Source organism: Zonotrichia leucophrys, unplaced genomic scaffold (assembly GCF_028769735.1).
Source record: "Zonotrichia leucophrys gambelii isolate GWCS_2022_RI unplaced genomic scaffold, RI_Zleu_2.0 Scaffold_59_292226, whole genome shotgun sequence".
Classification (NCBI taxonomy): Eukaryota; Metazoa; Chordata; class Aves; order Passeriformes; family Passerellidae; genus Zonotrichia; species Zonotrichia leucophrys.
Window position 1 is genome coordinate 52,477 of NW_026992264.1, and position 24,501 is coordinate 76,977.

The following is a 24,501-nucleotide window of genomic DNA, read 5'->3' on the forward strand; positions in this document are numbered from 1 at the left end:
AGTACAATTAATCAGCAACCTCCAAGTGGCTGAGGATCCATCCCCATCAGAGCAGCAATCAACAGAAATGGGCACAGCTTTGTGGCTGCCCCAGCTTTGGCATGGGCCCTGGGCCTGGAGCAGGAGTAGGCCTTGAGAGCCCCAAGGTTGGGGCTCTTGTGCTGCCCTGGGCCGATGGAATGGCAGCAGGGGCTGCAGAGCTCTCAACACCTCAGCCCGAGGGGAGCAGGGCAGCCAGGGAGCCTCCTTTGGCCTTGGCCAAGCACCTTCCCCCATGGCTGGGGCTGAGCTCTGTGGCAGCTGCAGCTGCTGCTGTGCCCTTGCCAGGGGCTGAGGCCGTGGGGCAGTGCCTAGAGCAGCCTGGCCTGAGCAGAGCTGTGGGGCCAGAGCCGGCTGGGCTGGGGAGAGGCCCTTGGTGCTGCCCAGAGCTCAGGGCAGCTGGCAGAGCTTGCAGGGAGCTGGGCTGCGCTCAGAGAGCCTGGCCCAGAAACCATCAGTGTCCATCTCAGCCTGGCTGAGCGTGCAGGGGCAGCACTCAGGCCAGGCCTTGTGGGGCAGGGCCAGCGCCTGTGCAAGGCATTGCAAACAGGCAAGTGGCCCAGAGAGGAGGCTGCTCTGTGGCCTTGGTGGCATGGACAGAGCAGGGAGGGGGCCCAGGACATTTGTCTGCACCAGCCTCTGTCCCCATGTGTTGGCAGCCCTGGCTGCTGGGCCCAGCTTTGCCCTGGGCTGAGTTTGGCTGTCGCCCAGCTCCATCCTCCTGCGGGGCTCAGGGCCTGTTCCTGGCCATGGCCAGCCCTGGCTGCCTCTCTGCTGGCCCAGAGGCCGACAGAGCCCGGGGCAGGGCTGTCTGTGCAGCCACACAGCCACGGGCTCTGCAGGAGCTGGCAGAGACTACCCAGCAGGGAGGCCATGGGGCACAGAGCCCCAAGGCTGCTGTGGACACCACGGCACAGGGGCCGTTCCCAGCCGCAATGCTCCTGGCCTGGGCTGGGCCTGCACAGGGGCTGGGCCACCATGGCTGGGCCAGCACAGGGCCACAATGGGACCACGCAGCTGCTGCTGGGGCTGACAGCAAGGCCAGGCACACACAGGGAATTACTGAGCATGGCCTGTGCTGGCCAGGCCTGACTGTGCCAAAGGCAGAGCGCAGCTGCCCTTGGGGGCTGCAGCAACAGTCCAGAGCCCAAAGAGCCTCCATGGCTGTGCTGGAGACCAAGGCTGCAGGAGGGAAATGCAGGGCTGCTGCGGGATGGGGAGGACATTGAATTCCAGCACACAACTCAGCTCTCTGATGATCCCAGCACCATGCTGGACCCTGTTTCAGACTGGAGCAGAGCAGATGTTGATGGGGCAGGAGCTCTGCAGGGCTGTCAGGGACCTGCAGCTTGCAAGGTGCTCTGCTCTCCCTCAGGTGCTCTTGGAGAGATCCAATCCCAGCTGGGCACCTCAGGGCACAAGTGGCACTGCCTGTTCATGGGCACACAGCTGATGTCTGCCTGGAAAGAGGCACAGGTGTTAATTACTGTTAGTTTCATAATATACAAGCAAATCTTTATTATCTGGGTCATTTGAGTACTTTTAAGAAATGACAAAGTTTTCCCACCAGGAACAGAAATTTCCTGGATCTAGTAGATCCTTCTACTTATGGCAGAAGAAGAAATATTGACCTTCCCCTCTCCCTTTTCCACCAGCATTCAGTCTAATATTTCATTACTCTGATATTTCATGACCCTCTTCCTTCAGGTGTTTCCAGCTCTCCTTTTAAATGGCCCTGTCTAAGGACATCTCTTCATTTGGAGCACCTGGATCTATGTCCTTCCCATAGCTCCCAGATTTTCTCCTGCAGCTGTTCTCTGGTCATTCCAATGCATCTCCCTTGATTGGCTTCATGCTTTGAAATTCAGGAGGTTGCCCAATCTTTCAGAAGCTTAAGTAACTCCTTAGTCAGCCTCTTAGTTGTAGTGTTATCTTTTCTATCACCTCTTCCTATGTCTTTGTCTAAAATCCTTCCGGTATGGCAGTCTGTTGAGGATGGTGGACATGTTTGATGTTGCTGGGATGTCACAAGGAGCTCAGCGAAGTGTTTTGATGTTTATTAAATTTTATCATTTCACTTTTTTTATGCTGCCCATGAACAGAAACGTTTCTGTGCCTCTGAGTCTCACTAGTTCCTGATCCCTCAAAGGACACAAACATGATGAGTTGACAGACAGACAATGCTGGGTTGGGATAGAGGCTCTGGGGGGATTGGGGTTCCAGGGCAGGGCACTGCTGGTGTTCCAAGGCAGGGCAAGGCTGGACCTGCCTCTTCATCCTCCCTCACACATGAAACGTTTCAAGCCAAGAATGTTCTCCAGTCTGTCACAACAGGCAATGTTGGAGGTGAAATCCCACTTCTGGCCATGGGCACCTGGAGGACAAGGACAGTTCTTTTCCATAGAAAGGAAAGCAGAGACCCCCAGTGTTTGGAAGGCAGGTGAGAGCCTCACTAGGCCTAGGCCAAGGCCAGCCAGACTTGTCAGAAATGGCAGATTTTGTCTGGGAGCAGAGTTTGAATTTAAAGAATTTTTGAGGTGGAACCCCAATATCACCCATGGGCTCCCGGAGAAGCAGGACAGTTCCTTCCCACAGAAAGGAATGTACGGAGCCTTCCCCAATGTTTTGGGGACAGATGGGAGGTGACCCTTGTGAAACTACTGCAAGACTGTCTTGTCCTGGCAATATTCCTATGGGAACAATCCCTGGATATAAGGAAATTTGGAGGTGAAGTCCTAATTCTGGACATGAGTGCCTGGAGAAGAAAGAGAGATTTTTTCCATAGCAAGGAAAGAACAGAGCCCCTGTGTTTCAATAGCAGATGAGAAGAGACCCTCAACCTGCCAAGGTCAGCTGGAGAAGTCAGGCAGCCAACAGGAAGCCAAACCAGCCAGACCTGTTCCATGTTCCCTTGGTTGTATGGGGTCCAGCAGTGTCACAATGGACCCTTGGTACAATGGAGTCCCACAATGTCACAATGGCCTCCAGGCTCCACAAGGCCCTGAAGTGTCACAAAGGTCCCACTGATTCCATTAGACCTCTCAGTGTCACAATGGTCTCTGTGGTTCCCCAGGCCCCACAATGTCTCATGACTCCTCTGTTCCATGAGCCCTGCAATGTCATAATGGACTTCTGGACCCGGGGGTTTGCAGTGCCACAATGGTCTCCTTTGGTTTCTCAGGGTCAAAGTGGTCTGCAGATGACATCAGGCCCTGCAGTGTCACAACGGACCTTTGGTTCCATGCAGCCCTGCAGTGTCACCTAGCCCTCTTGTTTTCACTATGCCCCACAATATCACAATGGTCCTCTTGGTTCTGTGGGGACCCTCAGGGTCACAATGGTCTCACTGGTTCCATGAGGCCTCACAGCGTCACAATGCTTTGCTTTTTCCATGGGACCTCATAGTATCACAATGGTCTCCACGATTCCATGGTGCCCCTCAGTGTCACAATGGTCCCTTGGTACCATGAGGCTTTGAAGTGTCTTAATTGTCTTTGCATGGTTCCATGAAGCCTTGCAATGTCACAATAGACCTTTGGCTCCATGGGGTCTCGCAGTGTCACAATGTCCCCTTGGTTCCATGAGGCCCAGCAATGTCACAGTGCTCTCCATGATTCCATGAGTCCCCACAGTGCCACAATGGTCCCTTGGTCTCACAGGGCCCCACAGTGTCACAATGGTCCCTTGTTTCCATGGCCCCCTGCTGCTGCATTCCCCCTTCCCCTTCTCACGCTACCCTGCCAGCTGAGAAATGCTTCTTGGGCCTCGCCCTTGACCAGCAGCCCCTGGGCTCAGCTCCTCTGCAGCTCATCACAAGCACTGTCTGCTCCAGGCACTGCTGCTGCCCAAGCAGCTCCTGCTTTCTGTAGGAGCAGCCCTGGGAACTGTTCTTGTTCCCTCAGTGACACAACGTCCCTGTTCTCACACTGCCAAAGAAAGGTGTTGATGCCAAGTGCAGCCAGGATGAACCATTGCTGGGCCTGAAGCCCCTCTCTTGGGGCCCTACAAACAGCGCTCCAAAAGGAGCCCCTTGGAGCGCTCCAAAAGGAGCCCCTTGGAACGCTCCAAAAGGAGCCCCTTGGAACTCTCAGAGGCCAGTGACTCCCTCTGAGTGGGACCTCTCCCAGCCGGGAACTCTCCCGTTTGCTGCACTCAGGGATCCTTAACAACGACAGAACCTGGGCCGATCCCCCCACTCCTCCATGCTCAACCCTTCACCTGCAGGGGAGATGCCAAAGGATCCACAGGGAGCATTTCCTGCCCTCAGAGGAATTTCTCCCAGGTGCCTTGCACTGACTCTTGTGTCTGTGTGCACACAGGAGTGCCTGTGCTGGGGAAATGTGGCAGAAATGCTGCTCTCTGAGGGGTATGGAGTGCCTTGGATAGCTGCGTCAGTCAGATATCCAGATATCAGTAAGTAAGGTTAAGTCACAAGGTCTAAGATAAGTTAAATGCTCCTAAGAGTTGTTCTTTTGCTAAGTTGTTACATTTAATTTAAGTTATTACCTAAGTTAAATATTGTTAAATGTTATTCCTTTGTAAAATTGCTAAGTCATAGGTTTTAAGATAGGTTACATACTGTTAAGTGCTGTATTTGGCTAAATTGTGACATTTAAGGTATCAATTAAGGTTAAGGTATAAGTTAAGTCCTGTTAAGCTTGAGCTCTGTTGAGCTTTTAGGCCGTCTATGTTTTATCCTTGCCCTCACTGACCTGTTGTCACACACACACACACACACACACACAGAGACACAGAGAGTTCTCGGTTCATTTCTGGTTTGATTGACCTGGATTTGGTTTGCTTTTGTTGTTGCTTCATTTCCTTGGTGTGCCTGAAGTGTCCACTCAGGAGCAGAGTGACTCTTGCCAAGGAACTTTGTGCTGCTGTCACTTAATATTAAATCTGGTTTTTGCTGATCCCTTGCTGGGGATTTTTTCAACGCTCTTAAGGCCTGGTTTGTAACAGGGTGAAGGAGCCCTGGCCCAGGCTCTGGCCCTGGGGGACATGGGGACGCTGCCGGGGGGTCCCTGTCCCCCTGTGCCACCCCCAGGGCCCCAGCCCCCTGTCCCCATGTCAGGCACTGGGGTCGATCTCATGGAACATCCTCTGGGGGAGGCTGCGGCACCAGGGGCGAGGGGACCCGGGGGGACAGGGGACCCCGCTGTGCACAAGCAGCATTGGGCTGCTTCTGGGGGGGACTTCTCTGGGGGGAACTGTGAGGGGGGCTGGGGCAGAGTCACCTCCTCAGGGACCTCACACAGCCCCCATGATATCACACAGCCCCCGTGATGTCACAGAGCCCCTGTGATATCACACCCCCTGTAATGTCACACAGCCTCTGGTGATGTCATACAGTCCCTGTGACGTCACTCAACCAACTCTATGATGTCACAAAGCTCTTGTGATGTCACACAGCCACCTGTTGTGTCACACAGCCCCTGTGATGTCACAGAGCCAATTCTATGAAGTCAGCCTGTAATGTCATACAGCAGGGCTGTGATGTCACAGAAGACGGTAATGTCACAAAGTCACCATGTGACATCACAATCTGTTCTGTGATGTCACAGCCTGCTCTATGATGTTACACAGTCACCCAGTGATGTCACAACCCATTCTCTGATGCCACAGAGCCACCCTCTATGATGGCAGAATCTGCTATGTGGCCTCACATCTTGCTCTGTGATGTCACAAAACTCTCAAGAAATCAGTTACATTGAAACACTGAAGTTTCTTGTACTTTGAAGAGATCCCTGTCAGGGACACAACTGAGAAAGTGTCCCCAGGTTCCAGCTAGAGCAGAACACTGGAGGCAGTGATGACAAGCCGGGACAAGCAAGGCAAAGGTGTCTCTGGTGCTGAGCACACCTGGATGTGTTTGAGGAATGCAATGGGCCAAGGCCTGAGCCCCAGCCCCTGGCCAGGCAGATCCTGTCCCTCCCTCAGTGCTCAGGGCTCTTCCCGGGATGGGCACTGGCATGTGGGGATGTGCAATGCCAAAGGCAGGACCATGGGGAGGCCCCTGCCAGGCTGCTGAGCAGGGACAAGGAGGCAATGAGGCCCCAGCCCTGCAAGGGTCACTTGTCTCCTGCTCCTGCCTCAGGCCCAAGGTGCTGCCCAAGTTGGCTCTGGCAGGGGTGTCTTGCAGCTGCTGCCCATCCCTGTGCCCTGTGCAGCCCAGGCTGTCCTACAGTGTCCCTACCCTGCGCCTCTGTCCCTGCAGGCTGTCGGCATCCCCTGGCTGGGCCCTTCCTTTGCTGACAGCTCTGTCTCCTGCCTGCCTCTGCCTGCCCACACAAAGCCTTGGGCTGATGCCAAAAGGGTTAATTCAATTTTTACTGTGCCTGTGAACTTTTAGCACAGGAACAAGGCATGCAGGGGCTGCTTTCCCAGCAAGGATGGTTGGAAGAGAAGACATCTGGCTCAAGAATGCATTGATAGAAAAAAGAAGGACTGAATCTGGGAACTTGGGGTTGGTTTTATGGTAATGCATAAATTGTAATACATGTTTTGTGGCGCTGGTAGAATTACATGTCCACATAAGATTAGGCGTTATCCCTCACTAGACCTCAGGCCTGAATAAATGATCCCCTCTTAAATAGCAAAGTAGTGTTAAGGAGCCTTATTCTGATATTTCGGAGACTTGGTGACAGCGAGGCCTCACAGAACAAAGGAGTCAGCTGTGACACTGAGCAAACTCATGGAACAAGGGTCCATTGTGACACAGTGGAACCCCATGGAACCAAAATCCATTTTGTCACACTGGGGCCACATTGAACCAATGGTCATTGTGATACTGCAGATCCAAGGAGACCTTTGTGAATTTGAGAAACCTCTTGGTGACCATTCTGACCCAGCAAGGCCTTGTGGAACAAAGGGTCTGTTGTTAAACTATGTGGCCTCATGGAACCATGAGCCATTGTGGCACAGCATGGCCACGTGGAGCCAAGGGGCCACTGTGACACTGGATCCAAGGAGACCATTGTGACTGAGGAACCTCATGGAACCAAGAGTCCATCGTCACACTGTGGGGCCCTGTGGAGCCAAGGGGACCACAGTGACTTTGTGGGGCCTCATGGAACAATGGAGACTGTTCTGACACTTTGGGACCCACTGGAACCAAGGAGCCATTACAGCATGGCAGGGCCTCATGGAATCAAGGGGACTACAGTGAACACTGTGGGTCTCCATGGGATGAAGGTTCCAGTGGAATCAAGGGTACCATTGTGACACTTTGGGGCTGCAAGGAACCAAAGGTCCATTGTGACACAACAGGGCCTCATGAAACCATGGAGGCCATTTTTACACTTTGAGGCCTTGTGGAACAAAAAGGTCATTTCAGAGCCCTCTGGAGCCAAGGGGATTGGAGTGACTGTGGGGTTCAGTGAAACCAATGGTCTGTTACGACACTGCAAGGCCTTATGGAATCATGGAGACCATTGTGACGCCTAAGGCCTCACTGATCCATGGGGCCATTGTGACACTACAAGGCCTCATGGAAGCAAGGAATTATTGTGGCACCATGGAGCACTGGCAGGCCAAATGGCAGTTGTCACATTGTGTGGCACCAAGGAGCCCATTTTGACATTACAGGGCCCCATGGAACTAAGGATTTGTGGAACAGTGCTGGAACATACGGAACCAAAGGTCCATTGTGACATTGAGGGGCCTCATGGAATCCTGGAGGCCATTATGACACTTTGAGGCCTTCTTGAATCAAGGGGCTCTGCAGGGCCTCATGGAACCAAGGAGACCCTTCTGACATTGTGGGTCCCCATGGAACCAAGGGTCCAGTGTGACACCATGGAACCAAGGAGACTGTTGTTGGCTGTTGTTGGCAGTACAAAAGCTTATGGAACCAAAAGTCCGTTGTGACATTGTGGGGCCTCATAGAACCATGGAGATTGATATGACACTTGGGGACCCACTGGAACCAAGGGGCCACTGTAACACCACAGGGTCTCGTATAACCAAAGCAGCCACTGTGACACTGCACAGCCTCATGGAAGCAAGGGGCCATTGTGTCACTGTGGGCCCCCATGGAAGCACGAGGCCAGTGTAACACATCCAGGCCTGGTGGAACCAAGGGGCCATTGTGATCCTGAGGAGCCCAAGAGAACCAAGGGGCCAATTTGAGACTCTGTGGTCTCATGGAACCAATGGGCCATTGTGGCATTGCACAGTCCCATGGAAACAAGGAAACATTTTGACACCGCAAGGCCTCATGGAAGCAAGGGGCCATTGTACCACTGTGGAGCCAAGGAGACTACTGTTATATCACTGGGCCTCATGGAAACAAAGATCTGTTGTGATCCTACAGGTTCTCATGGAACCAAGGGGTCATTGTGATGCTGCAGGGCCCCAAGGATCCAATAACGTGGAACAGGTCTGTCTGGCTGGGCCTCCTTGGGGGCTGCCTGACTGGTCCAGCTGACCTTGGCATATTGAAGGTCACTCTCCATCAGCCCCTGAAACCCTGGAGTTCCGTGCTCTCCTTCCTGTGGGAAAGAACTGTCCTCCTCCAGGGGTTCATGGCTGAAATTGGGATTCCTCCTCCAAATTCGATTATATCTAAGGATTATTGCCATATGAAACGTGCCAGGATAGACAGCTCTGGCTGGCCTTGGCCTCTTGGGGGCCACCTCTCATCTGCCTTCCAAATACTGCAGGCCTGTGCTTTTCTTTCCCATTGAAAAAACATCTTTCAAGTCCAGGCATCCATGGCCAAAACTGAGAATCTGCCGCTGAAATTCCTTATATCCAGGGATAGCTCCAAGACTAAAACTGCCAGGACTGTCCAGATTCTCTTGGCTTCCTGAGGCCCAGCTCTCATCTGCCTTTGGAACACTGGGGCACCTTACCTTCCTTCCTATGGAAAAGAACTGCCATTCTCATCCTGATGCCCATAGATAAAAGTGGGATTTCGTCTCCCAAAGTCTGTCTGTCGAAGGATTCCTCCCTGACAACACATCTGGCTGGCCTTGGCCTCCTTGGGGCTGCCTCTAATCAGCCTTTGAAACACTGGGGCTCTGCCCTTTCCTTCCTATATAGAACAGTCATTCAAGTCCAGGAACCCATGGCTGAAATGGAATTCCACCTCTAAAACTCCCCATATATCCAAAGGCTGCTTTCAGACAAAAGCTGCAAGGACAGACAGGTCTGGCTGGCTTTTGCCTCTGGTGGCTGCTTCTCATCTGCCTTCAAAACCCTGGGGTTCTGTGGTTTCCTTCCTATAGAAAAGATCTGTCCCTCTTGTCCAGGCACTCTTGGCCTCAGACACTTGACCGCTCTATAGGGGTGTTGGGAAGGATGAAAGTTTGACAAGAAAGTCTCACAGATACGTATGCTTGGCAGAAGAATTTTTCAATGTAGTGTCTGAAGAAGGAATAGAAATGAAAGCAAGTTTTGATATAGAAGGAAAGGATTGCTGAGCTCGTCTTACTGGATAACTAAGAAGGCAAAGGGTATGTTAGTTAGAAGGGGATTTTATGGCTTAGAGCTAAGGATAAACTCACCTCAAACAAGAAGATGTTTTTACCAAGCAGAAAGATACCACAGGCAAATAAGACTGTCGATGCTGCAAATAAAAAAAAAGTCTCAGAATTTTCTACTGCAAGAAAACTGAAAAACAACTTCCAGCCTAAACTATAATGTAGTAACTTTAATGTTTAGAGAATAGTAACATGAATATGGTAATTATAATAGTTGTAATAAGCTATAGGTAAAAGTTAAGGTATAGATTGGTTCTTCTGTATTAAGATGCTCACCAAGAAAAGTATATAATGAATTTGTAACAAAAAACTAAAGGGTCTCCAGGTCTGCCTGCAGCTGGAGCTGACAGCTGCAGGCACAGGTTCGGTCATACATGACCCTGGACTGCTATAACACCTTGGATGTAATAAATTGCCTTTTGAAGCGCCACCTGGAGTCCTGAGTCTCTCATTCCAGCTCTTACTCTACAGAACCTCATGGAACCAAGGGGCCATTGTGACACTGTGGTGCCTCATGGAATCAAAGAGACCATTGTGAAACTTGGGGGCACCAAGGAACCAAGGGTCTGTGGTGACCTTGTGCAGCCCACAGTGTCACAGAGGAGCCACTGTGACACAGCAAGGGCACATGGAGCCTAGGGGCCACGGTGACACATCAGGGCTTTGTGGAACTACAGATCCATTGTGACACTGCAGGCCCTCATGGAACCAAGGAGACCATTGTGACACTGTGGGGTCCCATGAAACCAAGGGAACAGGTCTGGCTGGCAGGGCTTCCTGGGGACCACCTGACAGGTCCAGCTGACCTTGGCATGTCGAAGGCTGCTTCTCATCTGTCCCTGGAGCACTGGGGCTCTGGGTGAGAACTGTCCTTCTCCACCAGGGACCCATGGCCAAAATTGGTATTCCTCCTCCAAATTCCCTTATATGCAAAGCTTGTTCCCAGATGAAATCTGCCAGGACAGACAGATCTGGCTGCCTTGGCCACCCAGGGGCCACCTCTCATCTGCCTTTTAAACACTGGGACCATGTGCTTTTCTTGCTCAGGGGAAAAAACCATCCATCTTGACCAGGAACCCATGGCCAAAATTGGGCATCTGCTTCCAGAATTCTCTATATCCAAGGACAGCTCCCAGACAAAAGCTGCCAGGACTGACAAGTCTGGCTGGCCTTGGCTTCCTGAGCGCTGGCACTCATCTGCCCCTGAAACACTGGGGCTCTGTGCTTTTCTTCTTAATAAAAATAGCTCTTCTGCCTATCCAGGGGCCTACTGCCAAAACTGAGATTCCACCTCCAAAGTGCCCTATGTCCAAGGATCTCCCCCAGATGAAAGGTGTCAGGAGAGACAGGTCTGGCTCTCTTGGCCCATGGGGGGCCACCTCTCATCTTCTTCCCAAACACTTGGATGTTGGAGAGTTTTGTTCAGACATGGCTTATAGAAAAAGGCCATGATCATATACAGCTGGTTAAGCAGTAAAAAGCAGATGTAAGTACTAAGTTCTCAGCCTTTTTCCTTACGAGATAAACAATAACACTGTTTCCTTGGTTAAGTGATGAGAAAAACATGGTGAAAAACATGGAGTCCTTGAATGTAGTCAGCAGCACGATAAAAAACAAGTATTAGTCTCAACAAGAAAGCCACAGGTATTAGCAACAAAGGAGGGGTTGACATGTAATCTGTAACCAATGATGAGCTCAGCTTTTGCAATATGCATGAGCTTAATTAACACTACTATAAAAGTATGTAAGCTGGATCAATAAATCGGAGACTGATGATCATTGATCAGATGTTTAAGTCTCCCTTCACTTTCCTCACTTGGACTTCATGGGTTTTTTTTCCTATGGGAAAAATAACCCATCTTGACCTGGTGCCCATGGTCAAAATTGAGATTCCACCTCCCAAATTCTGTATGTCCAAGGATTCCTTTGTGAAAAAAGCTGTCAGGATAAACAGGTCTGACTGGCTTAGCCTCTCAAGAGCCTTCTGTTTCTACCTCTGCCCCGGAAACACTTGGGCTCTGTGCTTTCCTTCCTATGGAAAAGAGAAATCCTTCTTATCAATGTAGAAATGGCCAAAATTGGGATTCCACATGAATAATCCTATATATCCAAGGGTTGATTTCAGACAAAAGCTGCCAGAATGGAGAGGTCTGGCTGCCCTTGGCCTCTGGTGACTGCCCCTCATCTACCCCTGGAACACTGGGGCTCTTTCCTACCTATGGAGACTATGGTGACTCCATGGGGCCCATGGAACCAAGGGAACATGGAACAGGTCTGGCTGATTTGGCCTCCCAGGGGCCACCTGACAGGTTTGACTGATCTTGGAATGTCAAGGGCTGCCTCTCATCTGCACATGAACCACTGAGGCTCCTTGCTTTCCTTCCTATGGAAAAGAATTTTCTCTTTCCAGATGTCCATGGACAAATTTTGTACTCCCCTGAAAAAAATTCTGTAGGCAAGGGCATCTCCCAGAAAAAAAACCTGCCAGCTCCGGCTGGCCTTGGCCTCTGGTGATCACCTCTCATCTGCCTATCCAACTAGGGGAACTGGCTCCTTTATCCAAGCCTTGTCCCTGCCAGTGCTGCCAGAGCCCAGCCCAGCCCTGGAGGCTCAGCCCTGCCCTGCACACCCCTCCCAGCACAGGGCACTGCCCAGGGGCATCTCCCTGGCAGCAGGGCCTTAAGGGTAGGCCAGACAAACAGAGATGCTGCAAGCCAAGGTGCTGCTGCTGCTGCTGTCTGTAGGGAGAGGAGGCTGAGGAAGCACTTTCTGAGGGAGATCTGAGGCACATCTGCTGATGTGACTGACTTCTGACAGTGCAGGAGTCTCAGTGACACAGCCAAAGCTGACAGCCCCTTTCCCTTCCCTTTAGGAGAAAGCTGAGAGCAGCCCTGGACATGCAGCACCATCTCCACAGCAGGAGGAATCTTCCCTGATAGGGGTGGCTCCTTCCACCTCCAGCTTCTCCCTGCAGCATCCATGGGGAGCTGCCAGGCAGGCTGAGAGCTGCCCCTGGCAGGTGGCACATGCCCTGGACTGGCCAAGAGCCCTGAGGGCTGCAGGAGCTGCTCTGCAGGACAGCCCTGGGCAGCCCTGGCTGCAGCCCCAGCTTCACCCCCTGCAGCAGTTCCTGGCAGCAGGAGCCATCCTGCCCTGTCCCTCTGACAGTGCCCAGGGCAGCCCCGCTCTGCAGCACATCCTCCCCCTTGTCCTCCTCCTCCTTCTCTTCCTCCTCCTCCTGTGCCACAGAGAAACTGGGAGAGTCCCCCTGACACATCCCCCAGGCTGTGGGCTGTGCTGGCTTCAGGAGAGCCTTCCAGGAGCAGGGGACATTGCCCTACAGCCACACACTCACCATGCACAGGGCTGTGAAGATCTTTCCCCATATGGCCCAAGTTTCTTGGAAGAACACAGGAGGTGACCACTCATGGGCCAAGGCAGGCAGAGCTGTCTGTCCTGACACCTTTCATCTAGGGGAGATCCTTGGATATAGGGAATTTTGGAGGTAGAATCTCAGATTTGGCCGTGGGCACCAGGACAGGAAGAAGAGTTCTTTTCATCAGGAAGGAAAGCACAGAGCTCCAGTGTTTCAAAGGCAGATGAGAGACACCTCTTAAGAAACCAAGGCCAGTCAGACTTGTCCCTCCTGGCAGCTTTTGTCTGGAAGAAAGCCCTGGACATAGGGAATTCTGGAGGTGTATTCCAAAACCCTTCACAGACCCCTCAATAAAACCATTGCTGTGGAACGCCCTGTGAGAAATGGAAAGAACCTGTTTATTTAACAGGCACAGCACCCCCCAGCACACAAGAATTAACAATACCAGATGACATCACTCTGAAAAAGATGACTAATTCGGAAAGTCTCTCTGCGGGGGGGGGCGGTGGTTGCTCTCTTCTCAGTCCCTCTGGTGCTGGGGCAGCTGCTGCAGCCACAAGGTGTAAACTCTCGGTGTTCCCAGGTCCCAGTCCAGAGTAGGTTTGAGATGATCAAAAAAAGAAAGGAGAAACAGTCCAGGAAGCAATTTGGACTGTTTAGCTAAACTAGCTAATGAGCAGAAGCAAAAGCAAGCAGGAGCAAAGCAAGCTAGAGTGAGAGAAAGAGAGAGAGAAAAGCGAAAAGCAAAAGCAGCAAAAGCAAAAGCTGCAGTCTCTGTGTCCCAGCCAGGCTGATAAGAAAACCAAAACAAAATTTTCTCTCTTCAGAGCCAGTCTTAAAGGTACAGAACATAATATCCAACATTAACAGAACACATGAATGGGGATACAAGCATCATAATGTCACCATAGGACGTTCCACTGCTTATCCTCATATCATCAACATACTACCACACATCATGCATTTATTCACACAAAATTTCCATCTGTTCCCCCAAAATTTACAAGCAATACCCATCATGCCCTCATCACATCCCCACACTGGACCCCTGAATCCAGGTCCTATACTACAGAGCTGCAGGATTCCCCCTTTCACCTTACTCACTCAAAGATCCGTCTATCACTTATTCAGACCTTTGAGACTTGCACATTTCCTTCTCCACCTTCCACTTGCCCAGACCTTCAACACTTACACATTTCCTTCTATCTCATGTCTCTATAATTTAATGTACGGACAGTGGCAATAACATCCAATGAACAGTGATATTGCATATCATTCTCACCCCACAATCAGATCTCCCTGAGGTACACATCATGCTGTTCCATCTCTTTGCATTATCCACCATGTGCAACCTGGTCCTTGAGCAAAGACAAACCCACGAATGGGTTTTTCTGTACTCGAGGCAGAATTGATCCACACAGTCTTCCCTAACAAACCTCTGACATGTACCACTGGGACTTTATCTCCATCTATTACATTCTGGGACTCAGACTGGGCAGGAGCTGCTCGATTGGTGGAACTTTGTCTGTTAACTAAACACGTAGCCTTTGCTAAATGCTGTTCCCAACTAGATCCCCCAACTACAGCTTTCAGCTGGGTTTTTAGTAGTCCATTGTACCTCTCCACTTTTCTTGCAGCTGGTGCATGGTAGGGGATATGGTACACCCACTCAATGCCATGTTCCCTAGCCCACGTGTTAATAAGGCTGTTCTTGAAATGAGTCCCATTGTCTGACTCAATTCTCTCAGGGGTACCATGTCTCCAAAGGACCTGCTTTTCAAGGCCCAGGATGGTGTTCCGTAGCATGAGGCACAGGGTGGGTTTCCAACCATCCAGTGGTGGCATCCACCATGGTCAGCACATAGCGCTTGCCTTGGTGTGTCTGGGGCAGTGTCATGTAATCAATCTGCCAGGCCTCCCCATACTTGTACTTGGACCACCGCCCACCATACCACAGGGGCTTCACTGGCTTGGCCAGCTCGATGGTAGCACACATCTCACAGTCATGGATAACCTGAGAAATACTGTCCATGGTTAAATTCATCCCTCGGTCTTGTGCCCACTTAGAGGTGGCATCTCTGCCCTGATGACCTGAGGCATCATGGCCCATCAAGCTAGGAATAACTCTCCCTTGTTCCCAATCTAGGTCTATCTTGGACACCCCTATCTTTCCAGCTTGGTCTACCTGCTCACTGTTTTGGTGTTCCTCATTGGTTCTACTCTTGGGGACATGGGCATCTACATGGCGGACTTTCACAGGCAGCCTCCCTACTCTGGTAGCAATGTCTTTCCACTCATAAGCAGCCGAAATTGGTTTTCCTCTACGCTGCCAGTTAGCCTCTTTCCACCGTTCCAGCCAGCCCCACAGAGCATTGGCTACCATCCATGAATAAATGTAGAGGTAGAGCTTTGGCCATTCTCTCATTCTGCAATGTCCAGGGCCAGCTGAACAGCTTTGAGTTCTGCAACTTGGCTTGATCTACCGTCTCCTTCGGCAGCTTGTGCAGTCTGTCATGTGGGGCTCCATACAGCTGCTTTCCACTTCCGGTTCATCCCTACGATGCGACAGGAACCAGTGAAAAGAGCGTAGCGTGTTTCCTCTGGTGGCAGTTGGTTATAGGGAGGAGCCTCTTCAGCCCGTGTCCCTGGTTTTTGTTCTTTGACACCAAAATTCTCACCTTCGGGCCAATTTGTAATTACCTCCAAAATCTCAGGGCAATTCTATTTACCTGTACAGGCGCGCTGAGTGATAAGAGCAATCTACTTGCTCCATCTAGCACTGATGGCACTGGTGGGTGGAAGGAACCTTGCCTTTGAATTCCACCCCAGCACTGGTAGTCAAGGTGCCAGGAGGAGTTGTGCTAAAGCACCAGTGACCTCTGAGGCAGCCTGGACTCCTTCATAGGCAGCTAAGATTTCCTTCTCTTTGGGAGTGGAATTGGCTTCAGACCCTCTGTAGCTTTGACTCCAGAATCCCAGTGGTCGATCATGAGTCTCCCCAGGCACCTTCTGCCAAATGCACCAGGGCAATCCATTGTATGCAGCTGCAGAGTAGAGCACATTCTTCACCTCTGCTCCTGTCCTGACTGGGCCAAGGGCTACTGCATGAGCGATCTGCTTGATCTGGGCAAAGGCTTGTTGCTGTTCAGGGCCCCAGTGGAAATCATTCTTTTTTGCGGGTGACCAGGTAGAAAGGGCTCACAATCTGGCTATGCTTGGGAATGTGGATTCTCCAAAATCTGTGACACCTAGGAAAGCGGGTGTTTCCCTCTTGCTGGTTGGTGGAGACATTGCAGTGATCTTGCTGATGACCTCAGTGGGAATATGACGCCATCCATCCTTCCCCTTTACTTCCAGGCACTGAATATCTTGGGCAGGTCCCTTGGCCTTATTCTTGATGGCGATATTCAGCTTCCAGGGGAATCTGGATGATCCTCTCTCCTTTCTCAAATACTTCCATTGCTGTGTTCCCTCACACAATGATGCCTTCCATGTACTGCAGGTGTTCTGGAGCTTCAACCTTTTCCAGTGCAGTGTGGATAAGGCCATGGCAGATGGTGGGGCTGCTCTTCCACCCCTGGGGCAGTCGGTTCCAGGTGTACTGCACACCTTCCAGGTGAAAACAAACTGAGGCCTGCATTCTGCTGCCAGAGGAATGGAGAGAAATGCGTTAGCAATGTCAACAGTGGCGTACCACTCTGCTGCCTTAGACTCCAGCTCGTACTGGAGTTCCAGCATGTCCGGCCCAGCAGAGCTCAGTGGTGGAGTCGCTTCATTCAAGGCACAACAGTCCACAGTCAATCTCCATTCTCTGTCAGAATTGCACACAGGCCAGATGGGGCTGTTGAAGGGTGAGTGGGTCTTGCTGACCAGTCCTTGACTTTCCAGCTCACGGATCATTTTGTGCATGGGGATCACGGCGTCTCGTTTTGTTCAATACTGCTGAAGGTGCACCATCGAGGTGGCAATAGGCACTCGTTGCTTTTCCACCTTCAGGAGTCCAACTGCAGATGGGTTTTCTGATAGTCATTCAAGAAGTTCAACTGCTTAATGTTCTCTCTCTCTACAGTAGCTATGCCGAAAGCCCATCTGAGTCCCTTTGAGTCTTTGTAATAGCTGTTCTGGAGAAAGTCTATGCCCAGAATACACGGGGCCTCTGGGCCCGTAACAATAGGAATTTCTGCAACTCCTTCCCAGTCAGGCTAACCTTGGCTTCCAACGGGATCACCTGCTGTACATCCCTTGTCACCCTGGCAATGGAAACGGGTTCTGCGCCCACATGTCCTGGATGGATTAGAGTACACTGTGCACCAGAATTGACAAACACCTTGTATATCTATGGCTCTGGTGTGCCAGGGATCCACACAGCCCAAAAAACACAATTTTCCCTTGTCTCTACCTGGCTAGATGCCCTTAGTTTCCTTTTTTAGCTTGCATACCCATGCTGCTAGGATAGAGATGAGTTTTCCATTCCACCCTCTCATGCCTTGCCCATGTTCTTACAGGAAGAACCACAGGTCCACTTGTAGGGATGTACTCCCTCTCCCTAGCTGGAGGATGTTGGGCTCTGACATTGGGGCCTCTGGTTTGCACTGGTGCCACATGGGAACTGTCCTTGCTCATCTCATTCCTCATCTTCTCTCTGAATTTTTCCTGTTCATCCTTGAGACTTAACCACAGCAGAGACATAAGTGTGCATCAGGCCATGGACGATGGTCTCATCATTCCTGAGTTTGCTTGCTACAGAACTCACTGTCTCTTGGTTATCCACAAAATGCATTGCTCCCATGAAGCTGGAATATACCCATGGCCCCTGCTGTGCACAGCTCCACCACATTTGCACTGTTCATCTGACCTTGTCAGGGTCATTCTTTTGTCCATCCCTTGCAAAAAGTATCTCCAATACTGCTATTTGTCTCTGATGTCAGAATTTTAACTTTTATTTTTTCTTGGGCAGCACCAAGCCCTCTGCCCCCTCCAGAGCCCAGCCCCAGTGGCTGCTCACTGCCTCACAGGGCTGTGTGGCCAGGGGAGGCCAGTGCTGGCCACAGGGAGAGCCTGGCCCAGGGGCTGAGCCTGCACCAACTGCACCCTCCTGGCACTCTCCAGCTGGCAGAGGACAGGAGCAGAGCAGCCGAGCACCTGCATCAGGCCCTGTTGTGCCAGGACAGCCCACAAGAGTCTCTTTGAGAGGCAGCCATCAGGTTCATGGATGACTCATGAGCCTGGGCTCCCTGCCCATCCTGGCCAACCCCCCCTCCCCCACCCTTCTCCACCCTACCCAACCTCCCTCTGCCCAGTTCTGCCCAACCCTAATGTGCTCTGCCCTGTTCCGCTCCAACCAACCCAGCCTTGCCATACATTGCTGTGGTCTGCCTTACACTGCTCCACCCAATATGCCCCTGCCCCACCCTTCATCACCCTGCCCCACCCCACCCCACTGTAGCCTCACCCTACCTTGCCATGCTCCACCCTACACTGCTCCACCCAACCCGGCCCCACCCTGCCACACCCTGCCCTGCCCCACCCAACCCGACCCCGCCCCAGCCAACTTGGCCCCACACTGCCCCACCCTGTCCGGCCCTGCTGCAGCTCGGCCGTATCACTGCTTGGGCATCCCTGCACAAATCACCAATGGGACGGGACTGCTGGGGAATGCGTCTCGAGCTGTTTTATCTTCCAGCATCAGTCTCATTACATGGGTATCACAATGGGAAGATGCCAGCAGCTCACATCACTGGCAGCAGACAAAGAACTGCATGTTAGAACTTACTTTGTAAGTTTTTGACCAATCACACAAAGCAAAAGCATATTGACAGTAAGCACACGTACCTTCAGTCAAAAAATACTCGATTATTTTGAATATGATACCTGCTTGTTAACATTAAAATACAATCCCCAGGGTTCCATTATTAAGCTTAGAACTTCCTAATATCTCACTAGAGATACTTTGCTGTAGCTTAGGGAGGTATGCTAATCAAGCGTTAATACCCAGATCATTGTTCTATTTGTCCTTACTTTTCTACTTCTTATAAACACTTTCTGCTGACAAATTTAAGGATACTGCTTAACTGTAATCAAACTTCTGCTCTCTCTGAGGCCTGCCTTTTTTAGAATTCCAAAACCCCTCAGATTTTAAGGATTCTCACAGGCACCAGCCCTGCCTGCTGCCCCGGCAGCGCCAGCCGGGCCCGGCACCGTGGAGCCCCATCTGGCCTGGGCATTGTTGCTGCCGCCCTCTGACAGCCGTGCCCTGGGGCGGCAGCGTGCCGCATGGGCTGAGCTGAGCCCTGCCGGGCCGGCAGCACATGTGGCCACAGTGCCGGCAGCGCTGCTGGCAGCACTGCTGTGCTGCTGGGGCCGTGACAGGCTCTGTGTTCACAGGCATGGCCGGGCGGCACCTGAGGGGGCAGCAGCAAGAGCTGCAGCTGATCTGCACCGGTGAGTGAGGGCAGCGGGGGCTGCTGGGGGGAGCTGCAAGCCCTGCCCCGGCTGTGGAGAGCTCTGCTCCCGTGGGCAGAGCACACTGAAATCTCAGGGCCATGGGGGCCATTCGTGGCCAGCAGCTTTGGGCTGATCCCCTTGCTCCCTGCTCCCTTCTGGCCATGGCAAGAGCCGGCTGGGATGGCCCTTGCAGGGGGCTCTCCTCGGTTCCCCGCAGCTCCAGCTTCTGACTATGCCTCTGTTCCTCTCTCTTGCAGCTCTTGAAGACAAAACGAATGATATCAGCCTCACCATGGGGAGCTTGACAATTCAAGCACTGTGTGTCCTGAAGTCAGGAGAGCGGGCTCCCATCTCCAGGTTCCAGTGGCTCCAAAATCACCTGCGCAGGGCGTGGAAGACACGGCCTCGTCCGTCATGGCTCGGCTGCCTGCCCTGCCAGAGCTCTGTGGAGAACTGATCCCAGAAGCTGTTTTTGTTGCGGCCACCTGAGTCAGGTGGAATTTTCCGTTTCTTCAAGAATTTTTGTTTCTTTTTTTTTTTTTTCTTTTACCATGTAAATATAGACTATGTTAACATACACAGACTCCCAGGATCTTTCTTTTGCTGCCCAGGGTCCGTACGGCATAGGGGAGGAGGGGGAAAGGGGTGCTCGCACTCAGCCAGCTACCCAGGCATGCAGTGGGCCCGGGGAAATGGCCAGAAGCCCCTCGGCCTTTGGTGGTTCTGCTGAAGCCTTTGTGCTGCCCACAGAGCGGCTGGGCAGGGGCCGGAGCTGCGGGGATCCCTGCCAGAGAGGTGCCTGGAGATGGCCACAAGCCCTGGGCCAGGCAGGAAGCGCCAGCCGTGTCCTCCTGCCCGTGTGCTGCCGGCTGCCTTGCTGAGGGCTCCCAGGTGCCTCTGCATGGGGCTGCTCTGGAGCTGCTGTGGGGCTGCGGCGCTGCTGCCGGGCAGCTTGGCCGGGCTGGGGCAGCCCCTGAGGGGCTGGGCCGCTGGCAAGCCCTGGACAGTGGGCTGTCAGAGGCCACAAGCAGCCCCCTGGCAGCCGCCTTGTTCCTGCCAGAGTTGACCTGCAAGATGCATCCTGGGCACTCTGCAACTAACAGCATCAGTGTTGTTGGAAACCCAAATGCAGAGAAATCTCAGACCTTTGGGCCTGTTAGCCAAGGCTTAGAATTAAACACAGGATTTGTTTTGAGGCCTTGGAAAGGGCTCCCAAACTTAGGTGCTAAGAAGAGCGAATGCAGATTTATACTATAAAACAGAGACACCTTAAGCTTACTGGAGAAAAGTTTAGCATTTTAGAGTTTAGGTATAGAAAAAATAAAAGTAGTTGCAACAGCAAACATGAAGTTTAGACTCCAGTGCTGTAGGTTTGTGTGTCAGAACATGATTGGCTATGAAAGCTTTCCCTGTAGCATGAGTCCATGAGATGAAATACTGAAGGATCGGGGCAGAAACATACATATCCTTGTTGGCAATGTTTTATTGTCCAATAAATCCTTAAAATGTCTTGTAACTTGAAGTCTTTTAGACCTTCTGAGCCTTGCAGTGAAGATGTGAGCCAAACATGTCCTTCCTGTCTACACAGAAGCTAAGAAACAGAAATGGCATCATCTAAAAAATTCAGAGGTCCACTCTCTAACTCATTCCAAACTCCTTCAAATCCCCCAAAGTGTGATTTAGCTACAAATATATGACAAGGACTATTAGTGCTGGCTCTTTGACTCCAGAGCAGCTGCTTTAGAATCTTTCACGTAAGCCTGTGTAGTTAGGTGCCAGAAATGGATCATTTGAAGAAACTTTCCCAACTGACTTGAATAGAGGCTTGTTTGAAGGGTATTTGAGGGGAAACCCTCCCAGCAGAGGTCTGGGCTTTGGCTTGGCTGTGTCTCCTGCTGATTGTGAAGTGTGCCATCAGCTGCAGGGCTTTCTGGGCCAAAAATATCATCGAGTCACTTGGACTTGCTCTTTTTGGCCTATAAAAGTGTGGTAGATAGGGACAGGCGATTGGAAGATCACGCAATGTGGCGGAAAGCGGCAGGATTCCTTTTCCCCTAGTTCCTGAGATAAGAGATGACTCTAGGAATGTAACCAGGAATGTAGCCCCCCTAACGATAGTAGTGCTAGTAACTTTCCACTCCTTACTAACCATAGATAGTACTGCAGACCCCCTCTGACGTAGAGAAGCCCCTTAGACTATAAAACCCCACGAGATGAGACAATAAAAGCCTTTGACCGTCTGCCACATTGGTATCTGCGTGCTCTCTGGCCCGAGCGACCTTGGTGAGTTTGGGTCACCGTGCTGCTCCTCGAAACCAGGTCGCCTTGCCTTATATCAGAAGGCAACATAAAAGCTGGATTTACTTTTGGGGCAAATTAGGAGACCTCACCTCTGAGTGGATGGATGACCTCAGATTTTCCCAGTTGCTGGGAATTGTTTCCCAGGTCCTTGGTGTAAAACAGGGCTGCCCAGCAAGTGCAGATCTGCAAGATGATAAACAATTTAGGTAATTGGTGATGCATCTTTCTAATTCGCTCTCCTTTCTCTCCTTTTGTGAAATACAAAGCTGTGTTTCGTGTCATGTACATACAGGCAACATGTGTATTTGTGATTGTGATAGGTGAGGAAACCAACCATGGGACACTTGTAAAGATGAATTCTAATAATAACTGAGGAAAGTAAAGCATGGAAGAAGGCCTTTGAACCTATATTTTGTTCACAATTAACTTTTATAAGTCTTAAGTTGATTTAGGAGCATTTGAATTAAAGCTTTGAGGATGTTCCTTTTTGACAGGAACTTTCTGCTTGTAGCTAAGCCTTAAAGAATTTTGAAATAATAACCTTTCGAAGTATAATTTTGGAATATTGCTTGTACTGTGAAACTATAGCTTTAGAATGTTTAAAAAGGAAACATGCTTATTTTACACCTTGACAAAACAGTGAAATGCAACTTGAGAAAGGAAGATGAACATCAATGCAAGGACTAATAGTTTCGACCAGGGGAAGCTGCACATCACTGTTATGAGATTTATAGTTTTGCAATCAAAAGGTAAAGCCATGTCTAGACCCCACCAGCAGGGAGACTTCTTTCTTTGTTCAGAAGTTGGACCTCCCACCACCTGGGATAATCCTTTACTGGGATACATCCTGAGAAAAACTAAATCAGAATACTGTATAGAATTGTGATGTAAAAATTGGGAAGGGAAACTGCCAATGAGTAAAAATTGGGAATAGAAACTGCTGAGAAAGCTTATGAGTTCCTTCTATAAATACCCATAAGCCACAACTATCAGTGTGCAGTTGGAGGGAAAACTTCCTCCACTGTACCCAGCGCTGTATTGCTCATACTTTACCACATTAATTAATAAATTGATTGCTGCTTGAATATTGACCTAGTCAAGCTTTTCATTTATAGCATTATAGTACTGATTTAGGTGCACTACCTTGCTTGTTTTTGCTTGGGGGCTCCATGGGCACCCAGCTCGGGCCCACAGGAGCCTGCAGAAGAGCCCGCGCGGCCTCTGGCTGCAGCAGCGCGCAGGGGCACAGCTGCCCTGCCCGCACACTGAGCACCGCCCTCAGAGGCCTTCTCCAGGCTGAGTTGGGGATTCCAGGCCATCCTTACCAGGCACTTGCTGAACTTCCACAGTTTCTGCTCCTTCAGCAGCTTTTTGAGATTCCTCCTCTTCATAAACTTAACCGCATAAAGCAGCGTTTCCCGAGAAGCCTGGAGAGCAGCAGAGACGCGGAGATGGCCCCGCAGCCCAGGGCTCGGGACCCGCCTCCCCCTGCCATGGCCTGCAGGAGGCTGCGGTCCAGCAGGCGCAGGGCAGGAAGCAGCCGAGCCCCCTGCCAGGGGGACAGCAGCAGCCCACAAGTCCTCGCCTCTGCGACATGCCGATTCTCATCATTACAGTGGAAGAAGAGTGGAAGCAGGCTCTGTTGCACAGGGCTTTCCAAAGGTTTTTCTCTCTCTTCCAAGTACTCCATCATGTCTCGGAAGAGTTTTATGGAGAGCAGCTGTACCTGGCTATTATCCTAGATGAAAAAAAAGGAAAAAATACCTCAGCATTGGTGCCTTTAGGGCGCCCTGGGCACAGGGCTGGAAATGCACAGGGCACACAGTTTCCAGGCAGCACCCAGTGGCTGTAGCTGGGGGCACAGAGCCTTACGTGGTCAAAGAGTGGCAGTAGTGCCTCAGCCAGCTGCACGGCAATGGGGGTTGACATCAGGTTTGTGCAGGAGTATAAAGCTGAGTGTGATGAGTGTCATCCCAGCTATCTCTGCATCATTGTCCCCCAGTAGGCGCATGAGGCTTTTGGTCAAGCTCCACATTCTTTCGGCCTGTGTGCAACACAAGTCTGTGAAATTCCACCCTGCTGCCACAGGGCCCAGAGGCCAAAGGCCTGTCCCGAAGCACTGGGGCAGCTAAAGCAGGAGGCAGAAGAGCTGGGAGCAGCTGCCCCAGTGCCCAAAGGCCAGGAGAGGCCAAGTGACTGCGTTCCCAGTGCAGCTTCAGCCACTGCCCCCTTCTCACCATTGAGGGATCATCAATGAGCTCCAGAAGGACCCTGAGCGCCAGGCGACGCCTCTCCCTGCACTCGCTCTGCAGGTACCTTGAAGAGAACTTCACAACACTGTCGCCACATTCACTAGAATCCAGGCACACGAGGACCTGAAAGGCACAGGCCAGTGATGGGGGAGCCGGCCGGCAGGAGCCCGCAGCCGCACAGGGCTGGGCCCAGGACGCAGCAGCAGCAGCACAGGGTGCGGGCACCGTCCCAGGCGGCTGCGGCCACGAGAGGGCAGAGAGCTGGGAGGCAGAGCAGCCAGGCAGCGCTGGACACCCGGCTCACCTCCACAAGGAATGCCAGGGCGGGCAGATCCCAGTGTGGCTCCTGTGTGCTGAGCAGCCAGAGGAGGTGGAGTGCAATACTGGAACACAACCGAAGACAAGCATGGCGCATCTCCCTAGGAGGGCAACAAAGGGACCAGAAACCTGAGCAAATCTCTCCAAGGACAGGCTTACAGAGCCTGGTAGTCTTTACCCACCACCCTGCAAGGGGGCCTGGGCCCTTTAGGAGGTGTCTCCTCCTGTGCTCTCTCCCCTCGCAGCCTTTTCCAGTCTGCTTGGCTGTCCCTCAGTGTGTCCT

General features: G+C 51.7%; 1 long non-coding RNA gene across 1 annotated transcript; it reads right to left on the minus strand.

Moving 5' to 3' along the window:
* Positions 1–1,290: 1,290 nt before the first annotated feature.
* Positions 1,291–23,138, minus strand: LOC135460589 (uncharacterized). The gene is made up of 4 exons (XR_010443255.1): positions 22,974–23,138; positions 21,738–21,831; positions 9,552–9,613; positions 1,291–1,499 (listed from the first exon to the last, which is right to left on the minus strand). It is a non-coding gene; the product is annotated as an uncharacterized LOC135460589 (long non-coding RNA).
* Between the last annotated feature and the right edge of the window lie 1,363 nt (positions 23,139–24,501).